Source organism: Erythrolamprus reginae, chromosome 5 (genome assembly GCF_031021105.1).
Source record: "Erythrolamprus reginae isolate rEryReg1 chromosome 5, rEryReg1.hap1, whole genome shotgun sequence".
NCBI lineage: Eukaryota > Metazoa > Chordata > Lepidosauria > Squamata > Dipsadidae > Erythrolamprus > Erythrolamprus reginae.
This window is the reverse complement of record NC_091954.1, coordinates 13,135,013-13,145,301: the sequence shown is the minus strand read 5'-3', so window position 1 is coordinate 13,145,301 and position 10,289 is coordinate 13,135,013.

The following is a 10,289-nucleotide window of genomic DNA, read 5'->3' as shown; positions in this document are numbered from 1 at the left end:
ATTATGGCTGTAAAGTTGAGCAAGCAGTTCTCTTCAAGTGGAAAAAAGAACCCCCAGTAGCAATTGTAGGGGATTTTAAAAAATGTCAACTTTAATAGTTACATTATATTTCATGGCTTCTTTGCTGTGGGTTTGTATCCTGAAGTGAAGAATAAAATTGGTAGCTCGGACCGATGTAATTAAGAACTATATCTAATCACATGATTTCTCCTGCTGACAAATAAATGTTGTTTTTAAAAAAGGTGCATTTGGAGAAAGAGAGAGAAAAGGGGAATTTTGAAGAACATAATGGTTTCTTCTCAAGCACTTCAGGCAAGCATTTTCACTGTTGTGCTGGTATACAGATCACACCAACAAATTTAATGTGTGTCTCCGTAATGGACAGATCGTGGACCGTACAAGCCAAAATGGGAAGTTAGAAACATAGAAGACTGACGGCAGAAAAAGACCTCATGGTCCATCTAGTCTGCCCTTTTAGTATTTCCTGTATTTTATCTTGCAATGGATATATGTTTATCCCAGGCATGTTTAAATTCAGTTACTGTGGATTTCCCAACCACGTCTGCTGGAAGTTTGTTCCAAGGATCTACTACTCTTTCAGTAAAATAATATTTTCTCAAGTTGCCTTTGATCTTTCCCCCAACTAAATCAGATTGTGTCCCCTTGTTCTTGTGTTCACTTTCCTGTTAAAATCACTTCCCTCCTGAACCCTATTTAACCCTTTAACATATTTAAATGTTTCGATCATGTCCCCCCCTTTTCCTTCTGTCTTCCAGACTATACAGATTGAGTTCATTCAGTCTTTCCTGATACGTTTTATACTTAAGACCTTCCACCATTCTTGTAGCCCGTCTTTGGACCCGTTCAATTTTGTCAATATCTTTTTGTAGGTGAGGTCTCCAGAACTGAACACAGTATTCCAAATGTGGTCTCACCAGCGCTCTATATAAGGGGATCACAATCTCCCTCTTCCTGCTTGTTATACCTCTAGCTATGCAGCCAAGCATCCTACTTGCCTTTCCTACCGCCCGACCACACTGCTCACTCATTTTGAGACTGTCAGAAATCACTACCCCTAAATCCTTCTCTTCTGAAGTTTTTGCTAACACAGAACTGCCAATGCAATACTCAGATTTAGGATTCCTTTTCCCCAAGTGCATTATTTTACATTTGGAAACATTAAACTGCAGTTTCCATTGCTTTGACCATTTATCTAGTAACACTAAATCATTTACCATATTACCAGTTTTCAGAAAATAATCCAGAGCAGGAAAAACCAAGATGTTAAAAATCCTTGGTGTGCAACTCAAGTTTTAGTAGAACATGCAAGCATGAAAAATAGCCTGATGGCATCCTTTTGCCTCTGTGTCTATATCTTCATGTACAAAACTATGAAGTGCATTAAAACAAAAAGCACCCTTTTAAAAAATATTTTTTATTGAAATATAAAGAACAATGCACAAAAATATACATAAATATAACACACAAATATTAACACAAACACATCTATAAAACAAACAAAAGAGAAAAATAATAGAAAAAGGATATTTAAATTATAATATTTCAGTCCATTAAACACATTATCTCTAAAAGAAAATCTTCTTAAAGCTATTACAGAATGCAGCTGCGAGAGCAATCATCAGCTTCCCCAGGTATACCCATGTTACACCAACACTCCGCAGTCTGCATTGGTTGCCGATCAGTTTCCGGTCACGATTCAAAGTGTTGGTTATGACCTGTAAAGCCCTTCATGGCATCGGACCAGAATACATCCGGGTCTGCCTTCTCCCGCACGAATCCCAGCGACCGGTTAGGTCCCACAGGATTAGGTCTGGCTTAAGCTTGGATGGGAGACCTCCAGGGAAATTCAGGGCTACAGACAGTGTTCCCTCTAATTTTTTTGGGGGGTGGGCGGAAAAGTATAGTGTCTGAGCTGCAGTCCCTGGGCGGCACAGAAATAATAAATAAATAAATAAATAAATAAATAAATAAATAAATAAATAAAAACAAACAAACAAACAAACAAACAAACAAAAAACCCACCCTGTTTTGCCTCAGAGAATTTCAAAATAAAATACTGTACTGTGTGTCTATAACAGTGAGCTCATAATAGGGCAACTCTATCAATATCAAAATGCCACTTAAATAGTTGAGCTAGTTTCAAACTAGATTTTGATTTTCTTTCTCTCTTCCTTACTCCCATTCTTTTTCTTTCTCTTTGCCTCCCTCTCTTTTTTCTATCTGTTTCTCTCTCTTCCTCTCTCTCTCCTTCCCTCTCACTCTTTCCCTCTCGGCTTCTGGGCAGGTTTGGAAAACTCTGAGTTGATGATGATTTTTAAGTGAGCGATTGCTCACTGCTCAGCTTAGAGGGAACTATGGCTACAGATGACATTGAAAGTGGAACGAGACTGGCTAGAAGGCAGCACCAACCAACTCCTCCTCTATTCTTGCCACAAGAGAGAGGTGTTCAGGAGGTGAGTTGGATGAAGGAACTTGGCTTTGACCGAAAAGGTGCTTATCGTTAAAATCCTGATCACCAGGTGACTCAGCCTCCCCAGTATCTGCCTGGGTTGAATGCTGGGACTTGGGGGGCTCCGCTCCCCCCCCAGTTGCCACATTTGCCATCTGCAAGCTGGTGTTGGAGTGACTTCCTCTCTTGTCTTACATAAACATCCCAGATTATTCTGTCTGCCCTGGAGGAAGTTTGTGGAGGGAAGCGTTAGTGACGCACATGAACAGGACATCCAAACAAGAGAGGCCCCTGGGAGGGGGAGGCAGCCCACACACACACACACCCCTACACCGGCAAGCCACTCCTACCCAGTCACATGACCATTAAGCCACACCCACAAAATAAACCACACCCAGAGTGTGGCAGTAAAAATTCTGGCTGCCTATTACTGGGTGAAGGGTAAAAGGATCATGATGGAGCTGTATATTGTCTTTTATCCAGCCAGAGTAGGGATATTAGTTAGATTTTTGTGGCTGGTATAATTTTATCTATCTCTCTATCTCTCTATCTCTCTATCTCTCTATCTCTCTATCTCTCTATCTCTCTATCTCTCTATCTCTCTATCTCTCTATCTCTCTATCTCTCTATCTCTCTATCTCTCTATCTCTCTATCTCTCTATCTCTCTATCTCTCTATCTCTCTATCTCTCTATCTCTCTATCTCTCTATCTCTCTATCTCTCTATCTCTCTATCTCTCTATCTCTCTATCTCTCTATCTCTCTATCTCTCTATCTCTCTATCTCTCTATCTCTCTATCTCTCTCTCTCTCTCTATCTCTCTCTCTCTCTCTATCTATCTATCTATCTATCTATCTATTTCTCTCTCTCTCTCTCTCTTTCATCTATCATCTTTCTCTCTATCTCTCTATCTCTCTATCTCTCTATCTCTCTATCTCTCTATCTCTCTATCTCTCTATCTCTCTATCTATCTATCTATCTATCTATCTATCTATCTATCTATCTATCTATCTATCTATCTATGCCGCTCCTCTCCGCAGACTCGGGGCAGCTAACAACAGCAATAAAACAGCATATAATAATAATCCAATACTAAAACAGTTAAAAACCCTTATTATAAGACCAAACATACGTAGACATACCATGCATAAAATTGTAAAGGCCCAGGGGGAAAGAGTATCTCAATTCCCCCATGCCTGGCGGCAGAGGTGGGTTTTAAGCAGCTTACGAAAGGCAAGGAGGGTGGGGGCAATTCTAATCTCTGGGGGGAGTTGGTTCCAGAGGGCCGGGGCCTCCACAGAGAAGGCTCTTCCCCTGGGTCCCGCCAAGCAACATTGTTTATTTGACGGGACCCGGAGAAGACCCACTCTGTGGGACCTAACTAATTTTGCTCTTGGAACCCAGGCTCGGATATAACCTACCGCAAACAAGCTCACAGACGCATTTTTTGTCTTGCTTTCAGAGAGGAAGTACAAAAGTTTAAATTCTCATTTAAGCCTGTACAACCCACAAAAAGACTCTGGATCAGTCGCGTGTTTTGAATTTTTATTGGTTTTTTTAAATTCACATCCTACACAATCCTATTTTTGTGCAGTGCAACTGAGGTCTGGAGAACGGTTAGTTACAGTTGAATAAGGACCCAACGCTCACGGACAGTCCTTGCATTAGCGTAATTTATGCATTCATAAAACTTTTAATAGATACTTATTTTCCAAACGTCGTGGCAATAATGGAGCGAGTCAGCAGCCTGTCATTCTTAATAGTTCTCAAGCCTCCCAGATTCACAGCCTTCCATTTTTCGTACTGGCTATTTCAGGGGAGGAACAATTTCATTAGTCACAGTTTTAAAAGTTCACTCATCAGGAGCCTCTCCTAATTGCAAAGTCATTCTTCTGCTTGTAGTTAATAGTAATTTGCAAAGCTTGCTTCGGCAGTCTGAGTGATGATGGAAGAATTATACCAAAGAACTGCTGTTCCCCTATTTTAGACCCCACCCACCATAATCCTTCCAGGAGACCCCCTGGTCCTGAGCCCCTACCAGGGGGGACGGCATTGACCCCACCGCACGCCATTTCTGGGTTCACTATTCTTCTTGTTTCAAAGGTTCCTATCAGTGAAGGACTGCAAAAAATGTTACTACTACACTGTGGGCATGGTTTATTTTGTGGGTGTGGCTTGCCGGATTGCCGATCATGTGACCAGGGAGGTGGCTTAATGATCATGTGACTGGCTTAAAGGGGGCCAACTTGACGTCACTCGCGTCAAGAGTTTAAATTAGAGTTAGGGTGCCTGGCCTCTCCTCAAAGAGAAACAATTTCCCTATCTGTTTTGCTGGCGTTTCTCAACTGCCCGTAATTACAGGGTAATTAGTCCAGGAAGACACACACCACATGATAAAAGGAAAACTCAAAAGTTTTTAAAAAAAGAAAAACAGAAACAGCTCCCTTTTTAAATGTCAAGGGGTTTTCTGGTACACACAAGGCACAGGTTAAATGCAGTCCAATTGCTCACCCAATAACTGGGAAATTGAGTCCAATTCTAAAGTCCAGAGAGTCCACACACACAATCCTGAAGAGCAAAAACCACGATCTTGACGAAACAATGAATCAGATAAAGTGCCACGAGGCTAAAACACCAGGCTGCACTTTTATCTGCAGCACTAATTACAGCAGCCCCACCCAACCACAGGTGGCCTCATTTTCTCCTGTAATAATCCTTCAGTTGTTGTCTCCTATGCATCACTCTACGCATGCGTGGATGTGTCATTAATTCTTGTTCAGAATCCAGGGATGATACAGATGACTGATCTCCTCCTGGGCTGTCTGCCAAACTCCCCTCTTCCCTGTCACTCACGCTTCCTTGGTCAGAGGAGGCTTCGTCGGCAGATTCTACTGAGGGGGCCGGTGCGGCAGCGCCTTCGCCTCCTCCTGCGCCCCGCCCCCCGCTCGGCAATAGGCTCGGCGGCATTGCTGGCGTTCCAGGCGGGCCGCCCGGCATGAGCACCGGTTTCGTGCCTCTCAGGCCGGGCAGATAAGAGGTGTGCCGCTCCGCCCGGAATGGGGCTCCTCTGGAGCCCCCGTGTGTCCCTCCTCTCAGGCCGGGCAGATAAGAGGTGCGGCGCTCCCACGGGGAAAGGAGAAGGCGGTGGCTCAAGCCCTTCCCCGTGCGCCCCTCCGGAGGAGCCCCTCTGGCGGTTGTCCGGGCGGGTGAAGGTGGCTGGGGCTGGGACGCTGACAGGGACAGGTGGTGAGCGCCATGGTGCTTGGCGAACGGAGAGGCGGTCGCCTCGCCTGCCGCCCCGCTCTGCTTCCCTCCCTCCCTCCCTCCGCAGCCTTTGTGTTTTTGGCTGGGGGGGGGAGCAGGATGACCTTCATGGCTGCATGGCATCCTGCATGCAGGATGACATGCATGGCAAAGGGGCGGGGAGGATCGGGAGGATCAAGCCTCCTTCGGTGGTGGCAGCCGGTTTCTTATTTTTGGGCTTGCACGCATTAATTGCTTTTCCATTGATTCCTATGGGAAACAATGTTTCGTCATACGAGCTTTTTGACTTACGAGCCTCCTTCCCGCACCAATTAAATTCGTAAGTCGAGGTACTACTGTAATGGGTTTTTAACTGTTTTTAGTATTGGATTATTGTTGTATGCTGTTTTGCTACTGTTGTTAGCCGCCCCGAGTCTGCGGAGAAGGGCGGCATACAAGTCCAATAAATAAATAAATGAACGAACAAACAAACAAACAAACAAACAAACAAACAAACAAACAAACAAACAAACAAACAAACAAACATGAACCTACTGGGCCCATCAGAAGTTTTTGGCCTGCAGAGGGCCTCCAGGGGATGAGAGAAGCTGTTTTCGCCCTCCCCAGGCATTGAATCATGGGTGTGGGCATTCACACATGCGCGATAGCACTCACCCATTCTCTTTCGGCACCCGAGGAAAAAAAGGTTCACCATCACTGCCCTAGAGCCACGTAACGGAAATGGAGATGAACACTGCCCCCTAGAGTCTGGGATGACAAGAATTTATTTATTATTTATTTATTTATTGGATTTGTATGCCGCCCCTCTCCGGAGACTCGGGGCGGCTAACAGTGACAATAAAACCGTGTACAATAGTAATTTGGTATTAGAAATGATTAAAAATACATTCATATAAAAACCAAACATACATACATACATACCATGCATAGAATTGTGAAGGCCTAGGGGGAAAGAGGATCTCAATTCCCCCACGCCTGGTGGCAGAGGTGGGTTTGAAGTTGTTTACGAAAGGCACGGAGGGTGGGGGCAGTTCTAATCTCAGGGGGGAGTTGGTTCCAGAGGGCCGGGGCCGCCACAGAGAAGGCTCTTCCCCTGGGTCCCGCCAGGCGACATTGCTTAGTTGACGGGACATGTGTATACATGTATACATGTGTGGGAAAGGGGAACCTTTACCTTTAACCTCTAGCCAGGATCAGAGATGCCATCCTGGCCTGTGGGGATCTGAACTTTCATTTCCCTGTAATATGCTCCACCTGATGGACTGAATGTGAAATTCTAAATGGAACATTATAAAGCAACATGGATCTATCTTCCCCTCATTCTTCCTTCACCTGTAGCCAATTTATCTCCTTGGTAACAGAAGGAAAATACTTATATCAAACATGGAAAAAGCCTACCAAGCAAGTAATTTCACTCTATCATTTCATCTAATTCAAGTATTCTTCTGATATTGTGATTGGGTGGTTTCTCAAATTGCCTGTAATTCAGTTCTGCGGATCAGACGGTGCTTCTCCTTGCTCGGAATATGATCATGAATCACTTTCTCGTCTGCTTCGTCTTTTTGCCTTTCCTCCCTCTCAGATTTAAGCTGATCTTTTCAGAGACAGAAAAATACAGTTTATTTCCTCACCCTGTTGGCTCCTGCAAAGGTGCGGTGTTGTTACACCCTGAGGGCAAGGGGATCAAACGTCATGCTTTTCGTGGGACAGTCCTGCTTTTTAATAATTTGTCCTGCATCCTGCGGAGTTTTTTTTAAAAAGTCCCGATTTCCCTTTCTACACACACACACACACACACACACACACACACACACACACACGGAGGCAGCCAAGTGATAGCTTTTTTTGGCAGACATAGCTGCACCATTGGTTTTTCGGCTCAGTTGTTGCAGTCGTTGAAATCCTTTGCAGGGCTTGCTAATAGATGCCAATGTTTGTTTGTTTGTTTGTTTCTTCTTTCTTTCTTTCTTTCTTTCTTTCATTCTTTCTTTCTTACTTACTTACTTTATTTCTCTTTCTGTCTTTCTTTTTCTTTCTTTCTTTCCTTCCTTTTCTTTCTTTCTCTGTCTGTCTTTCTTTCTTTTTCTTTCTTTCTTTCTTCTTTCTTTCTTTCTCTTTCTGTCTTTCTTTCTTTCTTTTTCTTTCTTTCTTTCTTTCTTTCTTACTTACTTACTTAGTTTATTTCTCTTTCTGTCTTTCTTTTTCTTTCTTTCCTTCCTTTTCTTTCTTTCTTTCTTTCTTTCTCTTTCTTTCTTTCTTCTTTCTTTCTTTCTTTCTCTTTCTGTCTTTCCTCTTTCTTTCTCTTTTCTTTCTTTCTTTCTTTCTTACATACTTACTTTATTTCTCTTTCTGTCTTTCTTTTTCTTTCTTTCCGTCCTTTTCTTTCTTTTTTCTTTCTTTCCTTCTTTCTCTTTCTTTCTCTCTCTCTCTTTCTTTCTATTTCTTTCTTTCTTTCTTTTCTTCTCTTTCTCTTTCTTTTTTTCTTTCTTTCATTCATTCTTTCTTTCTTTCCTTTTCCTCCTCCCCTTTTTTTCCTTTAGACTTCTTTTCCCTCTTCCCTTTATTCGCTCTGGGCAGTCCTTTGCGCATGCCCAGCAGCGAGAGAGACCAGGGGAGACATGATAGCAATGGTTAAATAAGGTTTAGGAAGGAAGTCTTTTTAATAGGAAAGTGAACACAAGAACAAGGGGGCACAATCTGAGGTTAGTTGAGGGAAAGATCAGAAGCAACGTGAGAAAATATTATTTGACTGAAAGAGTAGTAGATGATTGGAACAAACTTCCAGCAGACGTGGTTGGTAAATCCACAGTAACCGAATTTAAACATGCCTGGGATAAACATATATCCATTGTAAGATAAAATACAGGAAATAGTATAAGGGCAGACTAGATGGACCATGAGGTCTTTTTCTGCCGTCAGTATTCTATGTTTCTATATTTGAGGGGCTGTCACAGAGAGGCGGGGGGTGTCAAGCTATTCTACAAAGCAGTGTTTTTCAACCAGTGTGCCGTGGCACACTAGTGTGCCGCGAGACATGGTCAGGTGTGCCGCGAAGCTCAGAGAGAAAGAAAGCAAGAGAGAGCGAAAGCAAGAGAGAGAGAGAAAGAAAGAAAGCAAGAGAGAGAAAGAGCGAGAGAAAGAGAAAGAGAACAAAAGAGAAAGAAAGAAAGAAAGAAAGGGAGAAAACAAGAGAAAGAAAGAAAGAGAGAGCAAGAGAGAGAAAGAAAGCAAGAGAGAGAGAGAAAGAGGGAGGGAAGGAGAGAGAGAGAAAGACATAGAGGGAGGGAGGGAGGGAGGGAGAAAGAGCAAAAAAGAGGAAGGAAGAGAAAGAAAGAGGGATGGAGAGAGAGAGAAAGAAAGAAAGAGGAAGGAAGGGAGAGAGAGGGAGGGAGAAAGAAATAGAGTGAAGGGGAGGAAGAGAGAGAGAGAGAGAATTTTTTTGTCCAAACTTTTTTTTAGCCGCCCCCTCCCACACAATGTGCCCCAGGGTTTCGCAAATGTAAAAAATGTGCCGTGGCTCAAAAAAGGTTGAAAATCACTGCTCCAAAGCACCAAAGGCCAGACAAGGAATAATGGATGAAAACTGGTCAAGGAGAGATTCAACCTGGAAATAAGGAGAAACTTTTTGATGGTGAGAGCGATCAACCAGTCGCGGGTACACCAAATTGGCTGTCCCATGACCTGTGGACTTCAATTTCCAGAATTCCTGAGCCAATCATGCTAGTTCGGGAATTCTGGGAGTTGAAGTCCACAGGTCCTAGAAGAGCCAACTTTGCCTACGCCTGTACCAGTTGAACAGCTTGCCTTGCGGACGCTTGATCACCAACTACTGCACGGAGCTCTCAATGCTTGAGACTTTCAAAGGGAGATTGGACGGCCATTGATGTGGGAATCACGCTTGAGGGGTTTGGACTAGGTCAGGGGTAGGCAAAATTCTAGCCCTTGTGGACTTCAACTCCCAGAATCCCTGAGCCAATCATGCTAGCTCGGGAATTCTGTTAGTTGAAGTCCACAAGTTATAGAAAACTTTGCCTACCCCTGGACTAGATGACCTTCAGAGGTCCCTTCCAACTCTCAGAATAATAGGAGAGCAATAGGACAGAGGACGGAAGGCACTCTAGTGCACTTGTACTCGCCCCTTGCTGACCTCTTAGGAATCTGGAGAGGTCAACCGTGGATAATCTAAGGGTAAAGTGTTGGGGGTTTGGGGATGACACTACGGAGTCCGGTAATGAGTTCCACGCTTCGACAACTCGGTTACTGAAGTCATATTTTTTTACAGTCAAGTTTGGAGCGGTTAATATTAAGTTTAAATCTGTTGCGTGCTCTTGTGTTGTTGTGGTTGAAGCTGAAGTAGTTGCCGGCAGGCATCTGTCCAAGCGCCTTGCGCAGTGGATTCGCGTCGGATTTGGTCTGGTTGCCCTTTTCGAGGAGGTGCAAAGCCCCCCCCCCCCCGCAATCCCCTAAAGGAGTCCTAACCGGCGGGGGTGTTGCATAGGACCGGTCGGCTCCCTTTCCCACCCCAGCAGAGCCAACGGCCCGCCAGCACTGGGTGG